This window comes from Molossus molossus, unplaced genomic scaffold (assembly GCF_014108415.1).
Source record: "Molossus molossus isolate mMolMol1 unplaced genomic scaffold, mMolMol1.p scaffold_m16_p_21, whole genome shotgun sequence".
NCBI lineage: Eukaryota > Metazoa > Chordata > Mammalia > Chiroptera > Molossidae > Molossus > Molossus molossus.
This window is the reverse complement of record NW_023425357.1, coordinates 44,210,896-44,229,567: the sequence shown is the minus strand read 5'-3', so window position 1 is coordinate 44,229,567 and position 18,672 is coordinate 44,210,896.

Here is an 18,672-nt window from a genome sequence, read left to right as displayed (position 1 = left end):
AGGCACCCATGACTGTTCATGTCCTGCCTTCCCAGTGATATCCAAGTGGACTGTGGCGGAGATGCCCACCCTCCTCCTACAAAGCCAGGCCACTGACGCCAGTCCATTCACCTGTCAGCCAGTCATTCTCCCCAGCACTGGGCTCGTTGGGCCAACTTCCTCATCATATTACTGGATTCACAGGGCTCTGAGTTCTGGAATAAAACTTTCTCCAGGAATTCCCATTCATTATCTTATGAAAATTAACAAGATCTCGAAGGTTATGCTATGGTATTCATAACATAGTGCTCTGCCAACATAAAAATCAACCGTTAAAAAAACTTACATTGGCTTTCAGTGTTAATCAGCAGTTTTTAGAGCTGATCAGTTAATTAGGCCAATGCTCAAGATTCTGCAGCTGGGGTGGAGGCTTGGCACTGACTAAGTCCTTTGGAAAGAAGTAAAACATTCCTAAAGCTTGAATTCAATCATAATCATTAACATCTAGGACACTTATATAGCTCAGGTGTCTCAAACTTACCTGCTGACAAGGGCCAGACAGCCATGCCAGTGGGCACACTGCAGGACGTGTGGGAGTGGTGGGGACTGCAGAGGACTTCACAGCAATACCTTAGCTACATTCAGTTCTAGCAGATAGTCACCACATATTTCTGCAGGCCCAGCTTTGCTAGTTCTTTCAAATATTTTTTCAGGAAAAATTAAAATCCATAGAAATCATCATCCATATCACATTTCCTCAAAAATACTGTAACATCCAAGCTTAGTGAGCAACCACAGGTAGAATGTTTAATAGTTATAACAGGGTCACCCTTATTACCTCTTTGCATTCTGCATTATCTCCATTTTACAGATTAGGAGACCGAGGCTCACAAAAGTGAAGTGGCTCACCCAACATAGCCAGACTCTGAAACTCAAATCCATAGCCTCTGACCCCAACTCTACTGCTTTCTCTTCCTCCTATATCCCAGCTGTCTCCTCACATCTCAAGTATGTGGCAAAGAGGCTAACTGTCCACCCCAGATTCCTGCTTCCACTTCTGTAGGACAGCTTTTCTGTGGGAAGCAGCTGCCAGGCCTACATTTCCCAGCATTCCCTCTCGGTGAAGTCATGTGACTAGTTCTTGCCAGTGGAATCTGATAGGAAGTGATGCATGCTATCTCCAGGCACTAGCAGTTAAGAAATGGTGTGCCTTCCCTACTGTCTCTTTCTCCTTCCACCAGTTGTTCAGATGAACACAGCAACCTTGGCAACCATTATTGAAGATAAAAGGAACATAAGGCAATAAATATGCATTTCTGAATCATTTGGAGGAAATCCACCTCCAATCAGGAACATTCATTTTGGACTTGACATCGAGGAAAAATAAATTTTCTTTGCCTTTGAGCCATTATACATTTTTTGGTTTTATTTGTTACAGCAACTAGCATTGACTTGATCATAGAAATATGGATGGATTTTTTAAAAAGTCTTCCCTTGCCCCCCCCTTTCTATTTCAGTGGGAGGAATTTTTAATGGACAAGGTCATCTACCTGAATACAATGGAACTTGGGTGAGAAAATGACTCATACTAAGTGTGATTTCTGGGGACGGGGGTCGAGTGGCCCTGAGTGTCATTGCATCTTGTCCCCCACCCCCATTTCCCTAACCTGGCTTTGAAGAAGGAGTTGTTCATGTTTCAGCTGGAGGTGAACATATCATCACTGAGCCCTCTTGGAGGAAGACAAAAGACAAAACAAGCATTTGGCCTGTCTGGGCCACACACCCTCAACCAAGATAGGAGTCAACATGTTTAGAAACATCAAAGACAGTATGGTATCTTAAGCATAAGAAGATTAACAATTACAAAGGTTTGCCCCTCGGCCTGTTCCCAGGAATCCAGTAGACAGAACCAGAAGGGACAATTAACATCACCCATCTACACTGGGGTCTTCTGGCATCTCATATTTGAGCTTTCTGCTAGATTCGAGATGGTGGAGGCAAAGTCTGGTCTCATATTTGAATGAGACCACTCCATACATAAGAGGGATGTGTAAACGCACCGGGAAAGGAGAGCATGGGTACCAAGGCCTGGGGGAGAACTCTGCCCCTACAGATACCAAACCACAAGACGCTCAGAGAGAGAGAGAGAGAGAGAGAGAGAGGAGGGGAGGGGAGGGGAAGGGAGGGGAGGGGAGGGGAGGGGAGGGGAGGGGAGGGGAGGGGAGGGGAGGGGAGGGGAGGGGCGAGAAGAGAAGAGAAGAGAAGAGAAGAGAAGAGAAGAGAAGAGAAGAGAAGAGAAGAGAAGAGAAGAGAAGAGGTGTCTTTACTCACCTTCTTACAGTCAGAAGTAGTCAGCGCCCTCCTAAGCCAGTCTATACACAAGCAGGGCTGAGAGTCTACAAGAATGGAGGAGGGGAAGGCATTGGTTTGTCTCTTTGAAGCAAGAGGCCAAGAATATCTCAACACACTCCAAGTACCAGCAACAGTAGGCAATGGATGGGGACCAAAATCCCTTACAGCTGTTGGAAACCATACCCTATTCAGAGATAATTGGCAATTAGTTAAACAACTCCTGTTTAAAACACCCCTCCTCCCCACCCTCAAAGACAGCTGTGTTTAAAAAGGGGCGGGGAAAGACTTCTAAAGAAATGTGGAAACCTAATCTTCAAGTCAATAAAACAAAACAGGAATGAATGAGTTAGAGAATTTAAAAATATGGAGCATCTCTCAAAAATCCAGCTTCCTCTTCCTCTTGCTCTATTGGGGGTCAGAGAGGTCTAGGTCTGAGTACATGCCCTGACATTTACCAGCTATGTGAACTTGGCAAGTTTCTGAGACTTGCTAAGCCTCAGTTTACTCATCTATAAAATGGGATGATAGTGTTTATACTGTGAAGATTACGTGAGATGGTGCATGGAGCCTGGCATATAGTAACTGCTCAGAAGTGTTATCTCTTGGGCACACATGCTGCTTCAAACCCAAATTTCTTAACCTGGCATTGAAGGTCCTCCACAATTTGTCCCCAACCTACTCTTCCAAACTTCTCCTCATTTTTGTGTCTCCTATTAATTAGCAACCAAAAGGAGTAAGTTCCCGAGGCCTTAGTTTCCTAATTTGTCAAATGGAAGAGATGAACTGGATTCTAAGGTCACTATCAATCCCTTTTCCCATCTCAAATGCCAGTCTTATCAAGTCCTCAAGATTGGGCTCAATCACCACCACGCAGCCTTCCCAGGGAAGGAAGTGATTTCTTCCTGTAAAGCTCAAGCAAATGTTGCAAACTTCTGGCCCTTTGATTGATCCACACTAACACTACATTTTTAAAAATCAGAAAATATTGCAAAAACACATTTGGATTTCCAGCTTCTCTAAAATAAGTCAGAATACCTGGCAATTCTGGCCCCACATTCCTGGACAAAAGCAATTGTCTAGAGATGGGTCACTGCTGCCCCCTGCAGGTGGGGCAGACATTTTTAGACTTCACCTCTGATGCTTCCCTGATAGACTTTGCCTGCCTGAGCCCTGAGATCATCATTTGTCCTGCCTCTTCCCCCCTTCTCAAACTCCTCTTCCTCCTCTTTCCATTTTTTTCCTTGTAATGACTATTTCTTGCCTTCTACCTGATGTTGGAATTATTAATGTTTCTAGACATCCTGATCTCTTCTGTTACAGACTGTGAATCCTTGGAGGGGGGGACCCTCTTTTATTTGTCTGTGAAGCCCAAAGTCCCTGGCCCAGTGTCTGGTTACCAGAGGGAATGAGCAGGGCCCCTGCATATGAATGGCAACCCCCAGAACTGTGCAAACCAGTCCTGTGATTGAGTGCAAGGACGAGTGGATGGTAAAGACAAACACTCTGGCACCGAGTCTGTGCCAGGCACTGCCCCAAGCACTTCACACACACTGCTTACTCAGCGCGCAGGTGAATATGTGAATAAGTGCCGAATGGATGGCCCCTCTGCTTGATTCTCCACTCACGTTGGAGACCCTCCTCTCTGCAAGACCCGCTCCGAGGCTGGGAGGTTTGGGGACTCTGTCCAAGTGCTAGCTCTTGGTCTTACCAAGAACCACTCACATCACTGGAATGGGGATAATGTGATTATTCCCATCCTGAAAGCAGTGCTCATTGTCCAAAGAGCTGCCCTGGGCCCTGGCTGGACCACAAGGTAAGTAGACAGAGGCCACTCTAGCTGCATAACAAGACTATCTTCTTAGTTTCCTCCAGTGTCACTCAGAGCATCTGTTAGAGTCTTATTCTCTGAGGTGACAGTAAAACACTCTTCACGTTTGCACAATCCGTTTCACATGTATGATGTTTTATAGCTTTGAAACATGTCCTTATTTATTATCCACTTTGATCTCAAAGAATGATCCCATGTCTCTCCTGCCTCATTGTTATTATAAGGTATGTAAAACAAGCATTATCTTATAGCTATTTTACAGATGAGGAAACTGAGGTCAAAACAGAGGAGAGGATTTGGTCTGGGTCATACTGCAAGGCAGAGATTATAACTTGGACTCCTGTCTCAAATCTTTTTCTATTTTTTATTGCATAAATATACTAGGTGGAGAAAATATACCAATCTATTAGTCACCATTGTCATATGCACAGAGCAGAGGGCATGGTGGTTATTAGACTGGCGGTGGGAAAAGAAGGTACAGGGAGGAGAGGCCTGCGTAGCGTAGAGCTGGGGCAGCCCCGAGCACAGAGGCTGGGGCAGTGAGTGATCGCAGGGTCGATGAGAGTACAAAGGCCATGGGAACAGTCTAAGGGGATCAAAGAGGATGCCAGCAGAAAGGGGCCTCGGGAACCAGAAGGGGGTCAGGGCAGAGTGACTAGGAGCATAGGCTCTGGAGCTGGATAGGCCTTGGTTCAAGTCTCCCTCATTTCTAGCTGTGTGATCTTGGGCAACTGATACAACTTCTCTGGCCTCTGTTTGCTCAGCCGCACATAGGGATTGTGAGTGTCCCCAGGTTGTGAAAATGAACAGCGACAGTACATAGTAAGTGCTCAATAATTGGCAGCTGTTGCAAGTGTCAGCTGCTTTGATCTCCTGGCTATACCTCCGAGGGAAAGAACAGGCTGGTCTCTGCCCTGGCCGGTTTGGCTCAGCGGTTGGAGCGTCGGCCTGCGGTACAGAGAGACCCGGATTCGGTTCCCGCTAAGGGCACGTACCTCGGTTGCAGTTTGTCCCAGGCCCTGGTTGGTCGTGCGGGTGGCAGCCACTCGATGTTTCTCTCTCTCTCTCTTCCTCTCTCTCCCTCCCGCTCTATCTGAACAAAAAATGGAAAAATGTCCTCGGGTGAGGATAAAAAAAAAAAAAAGAACAGGCTGGTCTCTCGTCACCCAGTAGATGAGGGGCAGAAACTCGGCCTCCGGCCTTCCAGCCCACTGCTCTTGACGCTCCCCGTTCCGGGTGAGTGGTCTGAAGGCCCCTGCATGGGGAAAGCCCACTCCCCACCAGACTGGTGCTGTGCCCACTGTCTTCACTACCCTCGGCTTGCCCTGCCCTCAGCAAAATTCCCAGTTGGCCTGAAATCCTGGGTGGGAGACCGAGCAAGAGATGACATTCTATGCTGCCTTCAGTCTGTCTCTTCTATCGCAGAAATATGTTCCTTCTTCCTGGGCGGAGAGGGTGGGCTCTGACCCACCCCAGCCACTGCGAAGGCCCCAGGACCACAGGAAGCTCTCAGCCCTGCCTAGGTCCAGCCCCAGCCCCAGCCCCAGCCCCAGCCCGCTCCTCCCTCCTCCTCCTCCAGTCACACCAGCAGCTGCTGCGCCCTCTCCCCGCTGCAGCCCGCTTCCTAAGCCTGCCGTCCAACCGTGTCCTCACAAAGTTCAACTGCCCCCCGCCTCTGAGGCTGAGGAAAGTCAACCACTGATGACTGCAGTAGAAACTAGACAGAGCCAGAGAGAGAGAGAGGCAGATTCATAATTTATGGGATGGCAGAGCGTGAGTGACAGGCAGCAGCGGGAGGCCTCAGCACCTCATCGATCCTTTCAAAAAACCCGAGAAAGGGCCCCGTGCTGAGGGCCAGGGGAGGCATCGAAGGTGCAGGCGGGGGCAAGGCCATTAAGGACGCGCTGTGACCAGGCCGGCCTCGGGGGTGGGCAGGGGGCTCCAGCAGGTGGGGCGCACACGCGTGCTTCCGATCGATGACACCATGTCCAAACATAAAATGCATGCTTTGGCTCTTAAGCCAAATGTGCGTGAGATTTTTTAAAAGCATTGATTCAGGATGGATCAATGGAAATTGAGGCCTATATATTTTTTCCCTGTGCAAAAAGGGGGTAATAACACTTTGCAGAGAGGCGTCTGGCAGGGGTGACAAGAGTAAATGTTCCATGAGGAGTGCCTTCTCCTCTGATGGCCGCCAGAGAGCTCGGGGAGGAAGGTCGAGGTGTCTGCTTCCGCTTGTCCCGCAGTGAAGGTGCTCAGCAGCTGGGGGCATCACCTGCCATCATCCAGGAATAACTCTGCCCTTTCTCCAATCCCTGAACAAATCTCACCAGCTCACCAGCAGAATGCATCCAGGGTTCCCCCAGTTTCAGCCTTCGCACCGCTTCCACCGGGCCCACCTCTCACCGGGACCCTTGCCTCCATGTCCACTTCTCAGACAGCAGCCAAATACCGCGAATCTCAACCAGAGTAGGTGTGGGTCGCGCATGATCTGACCCCGCCTCTCGTCCTGACCCCACCTCCTCCTGCTCTTCCGTTTGTGCACAGAGCCCCTCAGAGATGCCTTCCCAGCCTGTCCAGCCTCCTGGTGCCCCTGTCCACCCCAACCCACCCTCCCCCATCCAATGAGCCTTGTACACTTTCTGCATAGCACTCAACACCATGTGTAGTATTGCTGCTTGTGGTTTGTTTGTGTATTGTCTGTAGTTTTTCAATAGAATGTGAATTACATGAGGGCAGGGACCTTGTTTGTTTTGTCCACCGATCTAGTCCCAGAGCTTAGGGTTTGGCACTGAGTAGGTGCTCAGTAAATATTTGTTGAAATAAGGGAAATAGGGAGTGAGAAAGGGAAGGAAGGAAGGAAGGAAGGAAGGAAGGAAGGAAGGAAGGAGGGAGGGAGGGAGGGAGGGAGGGAGGGAGGGAGGGAGGAAGAAAGAGAGGAAGGAAGGAAGGAAGGAAGGAAGGAAGGAAGGAAGGAAGGAAGGAAGGAAGGAAGGAGAAAGGGAGGAGGGAGGGAGGGAGGGAGGGAGGAAGGAAGGAAGGAAGGAAGGAAGGAAGGAAGGAAGGAAGGAAGGAAGGAAGGAAGGAGGGAGGGAAGGAGGAAAGGAAGAAAGGAGAAAAGGAGGGAGAAAAGAAGGAGCCACACCCAAGTGGAGACCACAGCTCACTTAGTGATGCTGCCATCAACACTGTTTGTATAAAATATAAAAAGAAAAGAAAACTCACCTGTTATGACCTGCAGAGACTTTCGCAGGGGCTGACTTTTAGCTAGCATTCTAACCAGAAACTCTGAATTTAAGATTTAGAATCGTCTAAATCTTTAAGAAAAGAGTGTTAGCAAAAGTTGCTGTTTTGGGGGACAAACTCATCTTTCTGCCTGAATCATGAAATTCAAGCACCACGCTAAGCCTACTCTGCTCTGGGGCTGGGGCATGATTAGGGTGAACCTCTCTTTCCCTGGGTCCCAGGAGGGGAGCAGTTTTGCTGGTGTCTCAGAGGAGTCCTGGGTTCCCTGGCATCCTGGGTGCTGGCATCTGGGGGATGGAGGCTGGAGGCCGGCTTTTATTTCTCTGGTGCCCTTTCTGGAGCCGCATGTCATTCTTCACTGTCGCGAGCACTTACCTGACCAGGACAGTCAGGCACAATGATGAGATGAAATGAATCCTCACCACCCATGAGAGAGACTGGGAGGTAATCCACCCGCAGGTCTGTGGCCTGGTCCCCCTTCCCTTCCCCCCCCCACCCATCCCATCTTGGGAGGAAAAGGTTAGAGAGAATCATTTTATGTGGCCAGTTTTCACAAAGACAATTATTTAATTATTTCCCGAAATCATTTTCCAAGACCTCAGTCTCGTTCCATTTGTTATTGATAGAATAGCTTAATCACCGACTTTGAGAGGGGAGGAAAACAGGAATGGGGTGAGGGATACGGAGGGCCAGGGGAGATTAAAAGTGCTTGCTCGAAATTATTCTCTCTCCTTTTACTTTCTTTCCAATTGCTTCAATATGTCTCTCTTCTCTCTGCCCCTCAATCTCACTCCCCTCCCCCTCCTCTCCTCTGGTCTGCTTCTCTTTCTGCTTTAATAGCCCCCTCTCATCTTCCCACTCCCCTGCCTTGGCCTCCAGCCAGGCTCACAGACAAACTTGACCCCTAATTGTTTCTGACAGTGAGCTCACCCCTGTGCAGAGCAAGGAGCCCACCTTCCCCATCAGCAACATCTTTTATTGGGCACACCCTGTGGGTTTCCATTAGTGGGAACCCCGCCCCCAGGAGCCTCACACAGGAGCTGCTTACTCTTAGGTCCTGGCTCTTCTGGCTGAGGGGCCTTCCCGACCCCTGGCCTGGTCTCCATCCGGAAGCCTTCAGCCATTCATCTGATGCTGTTCAGAGTCAGGGAGGCCAGTGTTTCGCCAGACACCGTCTTCCACTCCGAGATGCCATGTCTGCACAGCGGTCAGTGCCCCTGAAGCCTATGGAGGGCCCTTGTCCAGGAGACAAGGCAGAAAACAGAAGAGCCCTGGAGCCAGACGTGCCACCTACCAGCTGTGTGATCTTGGGCAAATTACCTAAGCTCTCTGGGCCTCCGTTTTTTCATATGTATAATGGGGGTAAGTTATATGTCCTTTATAGGGTTATGCAAGGGTGTGTTAATACTTGCAAAGCAGCTGGAACAGGGGCTGACACGTGGTAAGGACACAGTCAGAGCTGGTCAGCGCCCGTACCTGCCCTCGTACGTTCATCCTGGCGGTGGATGTGAGGAATGGGCTGGAGCCACATGGACAGGCCTGTGAGCTGGCTGCTGACAAGGTGAAGCCAGGGGCAAATCCCGTTTCCTCCTTACAGCTCAGCTTCCTGCCTCTACAATGCAGGCGGCGATAGGACCTCCGTCACAGCGTGTTGGGACGCTAAATGAGCTAATGCACGTTAAGAGCTGAGATTCTAAAGTCAAGCTTTGTGTGTTCAAATGCAGGTTCAAATCCCACTTATTAGCTGCGTGACCTTGGACAAGTTACTCCCTGTGCCTCAGGTACGTCACCTGCCTACAATACAGCCCCCGGCCCCTCCACTAACACCAGCTTGGGCGCTAACTGGCTTCATTCAATTCCCTCTGCTGGATCCTGGGGTGGGTTTTGTTTTCCTGGGTGCACCTGAGCCAAGTGCTGCCCAGCAGGCGTGTGGGTCCAACACGGCCTGATCTCCCGGTCTCGCAGGCGGAGCCAGGTACCTGGGTTTTGTGCGATGTTAGCAACGAATTCAAGTTTGAAGCTTCTATTCTAACGTCTGACTAAAGCAAGTCCACGGGCCCCCATCTGCCACTCCGCTGTGTCATGACAGTGCTTCTGCCATGCTTCCTTCTCTTGGTATCCCTGGGTCAGACCCTGAGGAAGCGACGAGGCTCAGTCAGCTCGTGTCTTCGGCCAGGTCACTGACAGCTCAACGGTTCGCTGCTTCTGAGTCAGGAGCCCACCGGCCACGCGGCCGAGCTGAGCAGTGCTGGCCTGGGACAAAGCCGACTTGATTAAGGAACATGAGGCTGGATTTCGGAAGGGGCACAAGAGTCCATTTGGCAAAATGACCTGAGTCCCAGTCCAGTGCTCTTCCCTCGGTACCTGTCAGGCTCCCTCTACTTCTTCAGACTCTTATGTTTTTGTTTTGTTCCTAATCAAAGGCAGTTCCAAAACCCGGGTCTCCAGACATGGATGAGCATATTCTAATCTTAGAGCCTCGGCTTATTTTTCTGAAAGATGAGTCTTGTCCTAGCTCTGGGGCTCTGCCCAAGACCTGAGGGAAAGACTTGTCTGGGGGAGGGGCTGAGCCGGAGGGGATCCTGCAGGAGGGCTTCCGGCCGGGAAATCTCCTTGGAGTCTTGGCTGAAATCCTCAGAGGCCCTCCCTGCAATCGGAGTAGGACAAGGTCTCTTACGTAGTCTTTCCCCTCACATCTTTTATCACAATGGCAATTATTCTGTTATTTGCATGATTAAAATGCTCTCCCCCAGCAGTCTGTAAGTGCCTTGATGTCAGAGGCCGTGTCTGATTTGCGCACGTTTGCACCCTCGACACCTAACATGGTGCCCGGCACGTGGCTGTCACCCACTCAGTACTGACTGCGGGGATGGATGGATGCCTGATGAAGCTGAGATCCAAAACTAGCCCACGTTCTTTCCACCACCTGCATTCCAAGACTGCCTGCTTGGCTGGAAAAGCTGATCATATCCAGGCTAGAGATGCTCCATGCCTAAGTCAAGGCCAAGATCAGTGGGAAAGGATCAGGTCAAAGCAAAGGATCCAGACATGCTAATTCCCTTCAATGAGGCAGATGTGACCCAGTGATTCCAGGCTAGGCGTAACAGTTGCATCTGATTCTTTATTTCCATTAAAGGAATTGTAGCAGGTGCAAAAACCGGAGATTATCCCAAGAATTAAGATATGAAAAGCATGTTAGATCACTAAACTCCAATTAGGGAAATTAAATTGTGCACACTTCCCTCCTGACGCAATATCGGGAGCTTGCATTAGCGCTGGGCTCCGGTTCTAATAAAATTAGAGAATAACACTTTAATTGAATTGTGCTTAAAAGGATCATGCTGACAAATGTGATTGTATCTGGCTAGGATGCACACCTTCTCTAGCAATCATTAAATCCAATGAAATGCCAGTCTCGAGATCTTGACAGTTTTCTGAAACAATCTGTGAACCGTGCTGTATCTTGGAGTATCTAATCAATTTAGAGCCGCCTCATTAGGACTTGGCTGCTAACGGATACTTAAAAATCAAAGCAAATTACTGCACTCCATGGATAACTAGCTAATCATATCGATACAACATGGATGGATTGTGTTGCAACAATTCATTTCCTCTTCAAGAAGCCTCTGTCACCCATAATTTAGGGATTGAGATTCATAAGCCTGATGCAGACAGCTCCGATGTCAAAGATTTTCCTGGGCTCAACACCAAGGGGTGCATGCTACCCCAACTAATGGGAGTGAGCCAAACCCAGCCCCTTGACTCCTTTTATTTATATTCAACCTACTCCTCCAACTCATTCCTGGATATGGAGACCAAGACTTCTGTTGTATAAAAGAGGACTTTCAAGCTCAGAGACAGACGGTATCTTTCCTAAGATCACGCAGCAATTAGAGGCAGAGCCAGGATCTGGCTGGCCCTTCTCGACATTACATCAATTTTTCTAATATTATTATAATAGCAATTTTAAACAGTAACTATTCCTACACCGATAGGTTACTTGAGTCCTATTTTAATATTCTTACAAATAATGAACATCATCATTATTGTCATGATAATAAGAAAAGCCTGTACTTACATAGAACTTATTAGGCATTTAATTCCATTTTCTCTTGAGGTAGGTAGTAATATTGTTTACCCGGTATTTCCAGCTCTATCCCTCCAGGACACATGGCAGAACTGGGCTTTCTGGCCCCTGTGCTTGAACAGATCCGAAGACTAATTCTGGCTAATGAGTGTGGACAGAAAGGACCTAAGTTATTTATTGGCCAGAGCATGATTCCTGGCTCAAGATCTTCATTATTCTTTTCCCCTCTGAGTCATCAACCAGCAACACTTGATTTGGTAGGTGTTCTGAATTCATTGAGCAGAAACTTCTAGTCGACCCACAGTAGCTTTGCAGCATGAGGGAGAAGTTAATCTGTGTTGCTGGAAGCCACTGAGCACTGGGGGTTGTTTGTTACAGCAGGATAACCTAGCTTGTCCTGACTGGTAGAATCGTCATCCCCGTACTGCAGATGAAGAAGCTAAAGCACACAGGGACGAAGTGGCTGGTGTGACGTCACATCCAGGCACTCTCAGTAGATTTTCCTGCAGCCCAGAAGTCTCCCGGCTCCTGCTCTTTCTGCTTCCCAGCCTCCTCTGAGGCAACTCCCTGGTGCCAGTTTCTGGGCCTTAGGGTCACAGTGAGTGGTGGGCATCCAGGACTGCCTTTTAAGACTCAGAGCAGGCCTGTTCAGACCATTTCCCCCTCGGCACCCAGCTCATGACTATGCGGATATACTCGTTAATATGCTCCATGTTTAGGCATCTGAAGAAGTCCCCAGAAATAAACATTGTCTTTGGTGTCCGCAGAGATAAACATCGTCAAGTAGAAACTTGATAAGAGCCATGATTTACCAAAGGATTGGCTCTTTGATGGGAGAATTCCAGGCACAGTGATAGTCCGGCAGGGACCATCTCTCCCCTGCCACCCGCCCCGCCAGCATAACTACGTTGGCAGTCATGGACGTGAGTTGTGAGTAAGACCCGGCGGCTGTGTTCCCCTAAGCATGCCTCACCAGGGGCTTGCAGCAGAAATTTGAGGGGTGGGATGGGGGGAGAGAGCCTGAGCCCTGGCCTTGAATAGGGAGAGGAGGAGAGAGTTTGCAGAAGTTGTATACAGCTTCACAAAATGTATGCCCTTTGTGAGCCCTATCTGCGTTGGTGAAGACGGTAATTGCAGACCGTCCCCGACTCGGAGAGGGCAGGATGGCAGGGCCTGCTATTATCATGTTCTCCCAGGCCCAGCAGATTGTTTACAGGACGGCTGTGGACTGCATGGAGAACGTCTGGTGGCTCCAGGGCAAGGGCTCGCCCCCACCTTCTGCTTGCTCTTGGGCCGATGGCCAGCAATTCTAAGGCTCAGTCCTTGGGTGCCCCTTGCTAGGATGCTTGGAGGAGTGGCTGCCGGGGTGCAGACGTTTATAGTCTGCTAACGGTTCCCTGTTCATGCCTCAAGTCTTCCCCACCTGCCAAGACCCGGAGAAGGCCAGCGCTGCCCCCACTGGGCTTTTCATTGGGAAGCACATCCGGGTCCTGGTCTGGAGTCCGTTATTCACCCACTGTGGGACCCTGGCAGGTTCCTTCCCTTTCATACCCTCAGTCTTTCTATTTTATAATAAGAGTCCCACCAGTGCTTTTCAAATTTAGATTCTTTTGGAAGGGGATGCTTCCTGCATATGCTGAGGTTTGGCACAGATTCTTTTTATTTTAATATTACTTCAATATTTATATGTGTGTTGCAAACAACAGAAAGCAATGGTGCCTAATGGAAGCAGAAAACATATTCATGAGAGGACATAGAGAGGCTAAGAGACTCTCCCTGAAGACTAGAAGCCATGGATGGAGGTCCCACAACATCAAATTGAATGACGGAACTGGTCCTGCTGAGCCTGATGTGGGGTTACTGCTGGCACTGAGGCCGGAGTTGGCTTTGCAGACACCACCCATGCTCTACACAGGTGTAGCAGCCACCACAGTCACCTATCTGCCCTGAAAGGGTTCCACATAGTCTCTCTCCTTTTTTCATCAACATCTTCTGATCAGTCTGGTAAGAGCACATTTGATTGGTGGACCCAGGTCATGTGATTTTTCTCTAGCTGCAAGGGAGTCTAGGAAAGCAAATTGCTACCATTTTCAGCTTCTCCATTCAGATGTAGACCCATTCATAGAATGAGGATTGAACTATCATAGGAAGAGGGTTCTAATGCTGGGTGACAAAAAGGTCAACAAGTGTCCCTGACAAAATATAAGTATAAAACTAACTTATAGCCCTTATACAGCTATATAATGCAAATACATTGATGAATTAAATATCAACTTAGGTTAAAAAATAACATTTAAGTTTTAAAATATTAATATTTAATTTTGTCCCACTTGACAAAAATTTTACTGCCCCCTCGTCTGCCTCCCAGACACACAGAAGTATTGTACTTCCTTCTCTCTTTAAAATTGGGTGTGGCTTAGCGACTTGCCCAGACCAATGAATGTGTCACTTCTTGGTGGAAGTGTTTCAGAGTTAATTCACAATTCGTTACTTTCCCTTCACCCTGTCATGAGGGCCAGTGACAGATATTACAGATGGTGCTTCTATCAACCTATGTGAATGAAGATGGCATGGGGCAGAGCTCTATGCCAATGTTTGATGGACATGTGGTATGAAGGGGCAAATACATCTTTGTTTCCAACCACTGCAATTTTGAAATTGTTTGTTATGCAGCATGACCCAGCCTGTCCTGACTGATATACTTGGTAAGGTAGGAATTACAATTGCTATTCTCTCTTTTTATACAACAAAGAACTCTGGCTCAGAGAGTTTGAGGGCCTTGCTTAAAGTCAGACACATAGAAAAACTCAGATGTAAGACTCAAATTCCATCGAGTCATGTCAAGTCCCATGCTTCCCCCAGTGACTCACACAGCTGAGAAGACAGAGGCTCTGTAACCAGCAAGACTGATGGAAAACGTGGCATGTGTCCGTGGCTGGAGTACAAGTTCTCAGAGCCACCTAAGTAAGAGCGTGTTCTGCATGCCAAGTGCATTTCCACTTCAGAGTCTCCCCACTTTAACAGTGAAGCATTCTGAATATTTAAATTGAAAAAAGTCACAGTTCTCAAATTCCTGCCAAAAGCCAGGGAGGTCGACAAGATGATAGATGTGCTGGGAGCTGCTGAGCTTCCATTCCAAGAAGCAGTCTTAGGTGTAAACCTGTTCACAAGAGCAATGTGTGTCCCATGTCTGTGGGTGGCCACGAGTTTGCAGAAGAGGGCCTCTACTCTCTGCCTGTGGGCTCCACCCACCTTCGCTTGAGAAGCAAGCTACCCGCCTGGAGGCAGGCGATGTGGCCTGGAAGACAGGTGGCTCAGAAAAGCACCAGGCTGTCCCGCAAGGTTCACAGTTGCTCCGCACAGGATGGGGGTTGGGGGATGTGACTGGACGCAGGCAGATGTTGCATAACCTGTATTTTTCCAAATAAAGCAGCATTCACTGGGGGGCTCAAAGCTCAATTCTAGACTCACATTTGAGACACAAGTGCTTCCTAGTGCTCCTTGAACATTTCCACCTTAGGACTCCTTACCAAGACATCTGGGCTGAAATCAGGTATATTAGCATACATATATATCATTGCATATATACTATATTAGTCTATATTCATGTCTATATCTATATCTACATATCTGTATCTGTATTCATATCTATCTACATCTATATTTATCTATATCCCTTGTTTCATGAAGATCTATCTATCATCTATCTGTCTATCTATCTATCTATCTATCTATCTATCGATCTATCTATCTATCTACAGAGCTTTATTTTAAGGAATTGACTCACATAATTGTGGGGGCTAGCAAGCCCCAAATTCATAGGGTAATGTGGCAGGCTGGAGATTCCGGTAAGAGCTGATGCTGCAGTCTTGAATCCAAAGGCTGAAAACACAGACAGGATTTCTATGCTGCAGTCTGGAGAAAGACTTCCTTCTCTGAGGAGCCTCAGGCTTTGCTCTTAAGGTTTCCAATGATTGCACGAGGCCCATACACATTCCGAAGGGTCATCTGCTTTACCTAAAGTCAATTGAGTGTGAGCACATCTAAAAAACATCTTTACAACAAAAACTAGACTAGTGTCTGACCAAAGAACTGATCACCATAGTCTAGCCAAATTGACACATAAAATTAACCACCACACCAGGATTAATCTCAAGAACAGGCACTGGGGACAGGCACGTCCATGAACAATGAAGGACATATGGGCCATGACCACACACACAAAGATTCCGCTTCTGATGTCTCCAAGCTCTAGCTCCGTGAACAACTGAAAGCTCCCGGGGGGGAGGAAAGCCCGGTGGTACCTGCCGCTCCTCTCAGGGCGTCACACCCGTGCTGGAGGGGACGCAAGATAGTCAGCTCCAGTTCACAGCTAAGGAAGCCAAGACCCAGCGCAGGGCTATCAGACATCGAAGGTCACACAGCTAGAGATGGTGGCGCTGAGAAGTCAAACCCAGGTCTGTTCGATCCTAACACCTGAGATCTTAACCGCTGTGTCTTGCTTCTGTCCAACCGTCCCTGGAGGCGGACGAAAGTCCCAGGACAGGAGTGACACCGTTCCATTTGGTAAGGGCTGCCCTGAGACGGAGAGCAGTCAGATGACTTAGAGGGACACATGGGTCCAGAATCTGATCCCGGACCTTCCTTCCCAGTTCATCTTTATATAATCTAAATGAGCAGACTTTCCTATCTAGAAAGTTCCTTGAACATCTGTTCTGGCTTTCTGCTTTGTTAAGAAAAAAAAAGGCAGGGAAGATTACTAGGTGGTTTTTGTTCCTAAAATGCTCTCTGAATCTTTATTCATAGAAGCCTAAGTGAGGCAGGAACCCGGGCCAAAGCGGGCAGCCCCTGCCTTGTAGGGCTCAGCTCGGGCCCTGGAAAGGGCTGGAGCTGCCCAGCTGACGCGATGATCCTCTGGGGCCGCGGCAAGGTCAAGGTCACAGAGGTTACTGCTCAGACGGCTCTGCCCAGGACTTGCTGGAGCAAAGCCAGTGGAGGACTGGGAGGTGTCCGGAGTGTGGAAGACTCACGGGCTTTGGGGTCAGGCAGGCCTGGGTCAAATCCTGTCTCTGCCACTTGTCAAATGCGTGACTTTGAGCATCACGTGTGTGACATCTCTCTGGGCTTCCATTTCTTCACCTGTAGGATGGAGATAATAAGCTCAACCTCACAGGGGGACCCAGTCCAGCCTGTCTGCCACTCGATCATGCCCTGTGCCACTTTTTTCATGGACAAATGTCCTATGGACCTAGGCAGTCACTGAGGATTTCCACGGAGGGTGGAGAAGCCTTGGGACCATCTCATCTGTTCCTCACACTTCTTTCCTGTCTCTGATAAGCACTCCCTTCACTTCTGCAAGATGGCTGCATCTTGCCACAGCTGGCAAGTCAGGTGTCATTAGCATCTGCTCACAAAGGGTGAGCAGGCCCAGAGAGAGGGAGAGGGCCTGGAGCCAGGCCCGGGCGCCGCCCCTCCCGCAGCCGCGCTGGGCCCTCCCTGGTAATGCAGCTCAGGTCGGGGCCCAGCCTCGTTTATTTCCACGTCCCAGAAGCCCACCGGAGAGGGCGTGAGGCCTGCCCTTGGTTGAGCTGGCTTTGCCGTCACTTGCGTCACCCCAGCCCTTGTTTTCTCCTGCAGGCCCCGGTCCTGCGGGACTCCTCTGTAAACTTCACCTCTGTCAATAGTCCCCGTTCAGGAAAATTGGCTCCTTTGACACCGTTTTAGACAAACCATAATGTGTGTGGAGCTGACAGAGGTTCTATTTACAAGTCTGCAGGAAATAGCCCTGGGCAGAGGATGGTAATTGTAGGGTGAAGGTTCACCAGGGGCTCAGAGGGGAGAGAGGACTGCCCTGGGGACAGGGTGCTGTGATGGGTGACAGAGAGGGCAGGGGCGGCCTCGGCCCCAGGACCTGCAGGGACAGAAGGGTGGAGGAAGGGTGCCCAGGGCTTTGCTTCTCTCCCCCGGGCACGCTGTCCCCTCGGCACACTCTACCGCCCACCCTCTCCCGGGCTGCTCCTCCCAGGTGTTCAACTGGCTCTTACTCTCACTTCCAATTTCACACACACACTGCTCACACACATACATGTAACACACACCCACACCCACATATGCACACAAACACACACCTGCCTCATGCACTCCCTATTTCTCTAACCCTGCTTGATTCATCTTCACGGCACCGACACCTGCAGCTCGTGGTTCCGTTTCTTCCTCATGTTTGTCTGTTCCTCCTCCGACGTTCGCTCCGTGAGCATGGGGCTTCGGTTGGTTCCCCACTGGAGGCTGGTGCCCGAAGGGATGCCTCGTAGGTGGTGCCCGCTCAGACAGTATGGAAGGAGCCAGTGAGCGAGTGAATGAACGACTGGATCCCAACATCGAGGGCCTTTCAGATGCCCTCCCCTGACGTGTCCCATCTCCCGGGCAGAGGTGAGCTCACTCGTGCAGCAGACTTTGACCTTCAAGCTGAATAAACCACAGGCCCTGTTCAGCTGGAGCATTCCCCTGGTAGCAGCCACAGGGAGTCACCCAGATAGCTGTTTGCAGGGTGTTCAGAGCCAAAGATCTGAGGCCCAGAAGTTGGGCGATCCGTCTGAGATCACCCAAGATCAAGGTGTGGTAGAGGGTTCACTGTTCCTGGTCCCCTGAGCCCAGCCACACAGATGAGAAAACAGAGCAGAGAGAGCCCGCAGATGACCGGGGTCCTCACTTCAGCCATCCTGGAGGCGGTGGCCTTGGTGTATGAGGTTTTGATGTGTGGAGAAGGGGCAGAGGTGGGGAAGGGCCGGTGGGGTGTGGAGAAGTGATGTCATCACGCAGATTTCTCCCAAACCCTATCCTGGCCACTCTGACTGGGCTGGTCTTTGCGTCACGGACAGCTGCTTCTCAACATCCCCTCTGCCCTTTACCTGCCAATGGCGTGACCTTGGAAGGTCACTCAACACCCTGGACCCTCCCAACTAATGTTGGCCATGACTAACCTTAGCCAAAATGAGAGAGCTCCTGGCGGGTTGGAGCCCTCAGCAGCCTGTCCCCGGGAGGCAAGGAGGAGGCTCCGCTTTCCCAGGAAGGGAGGCCGGGCCCAGGAGAGGGTAGAGGCCAGGCCCCTCAGTCTGGCCTCAGTATTTTTAGCCTCTTCCCTCCTTTCCTCCTTCCCACAAGCCACTAGCCCACTCCTTGC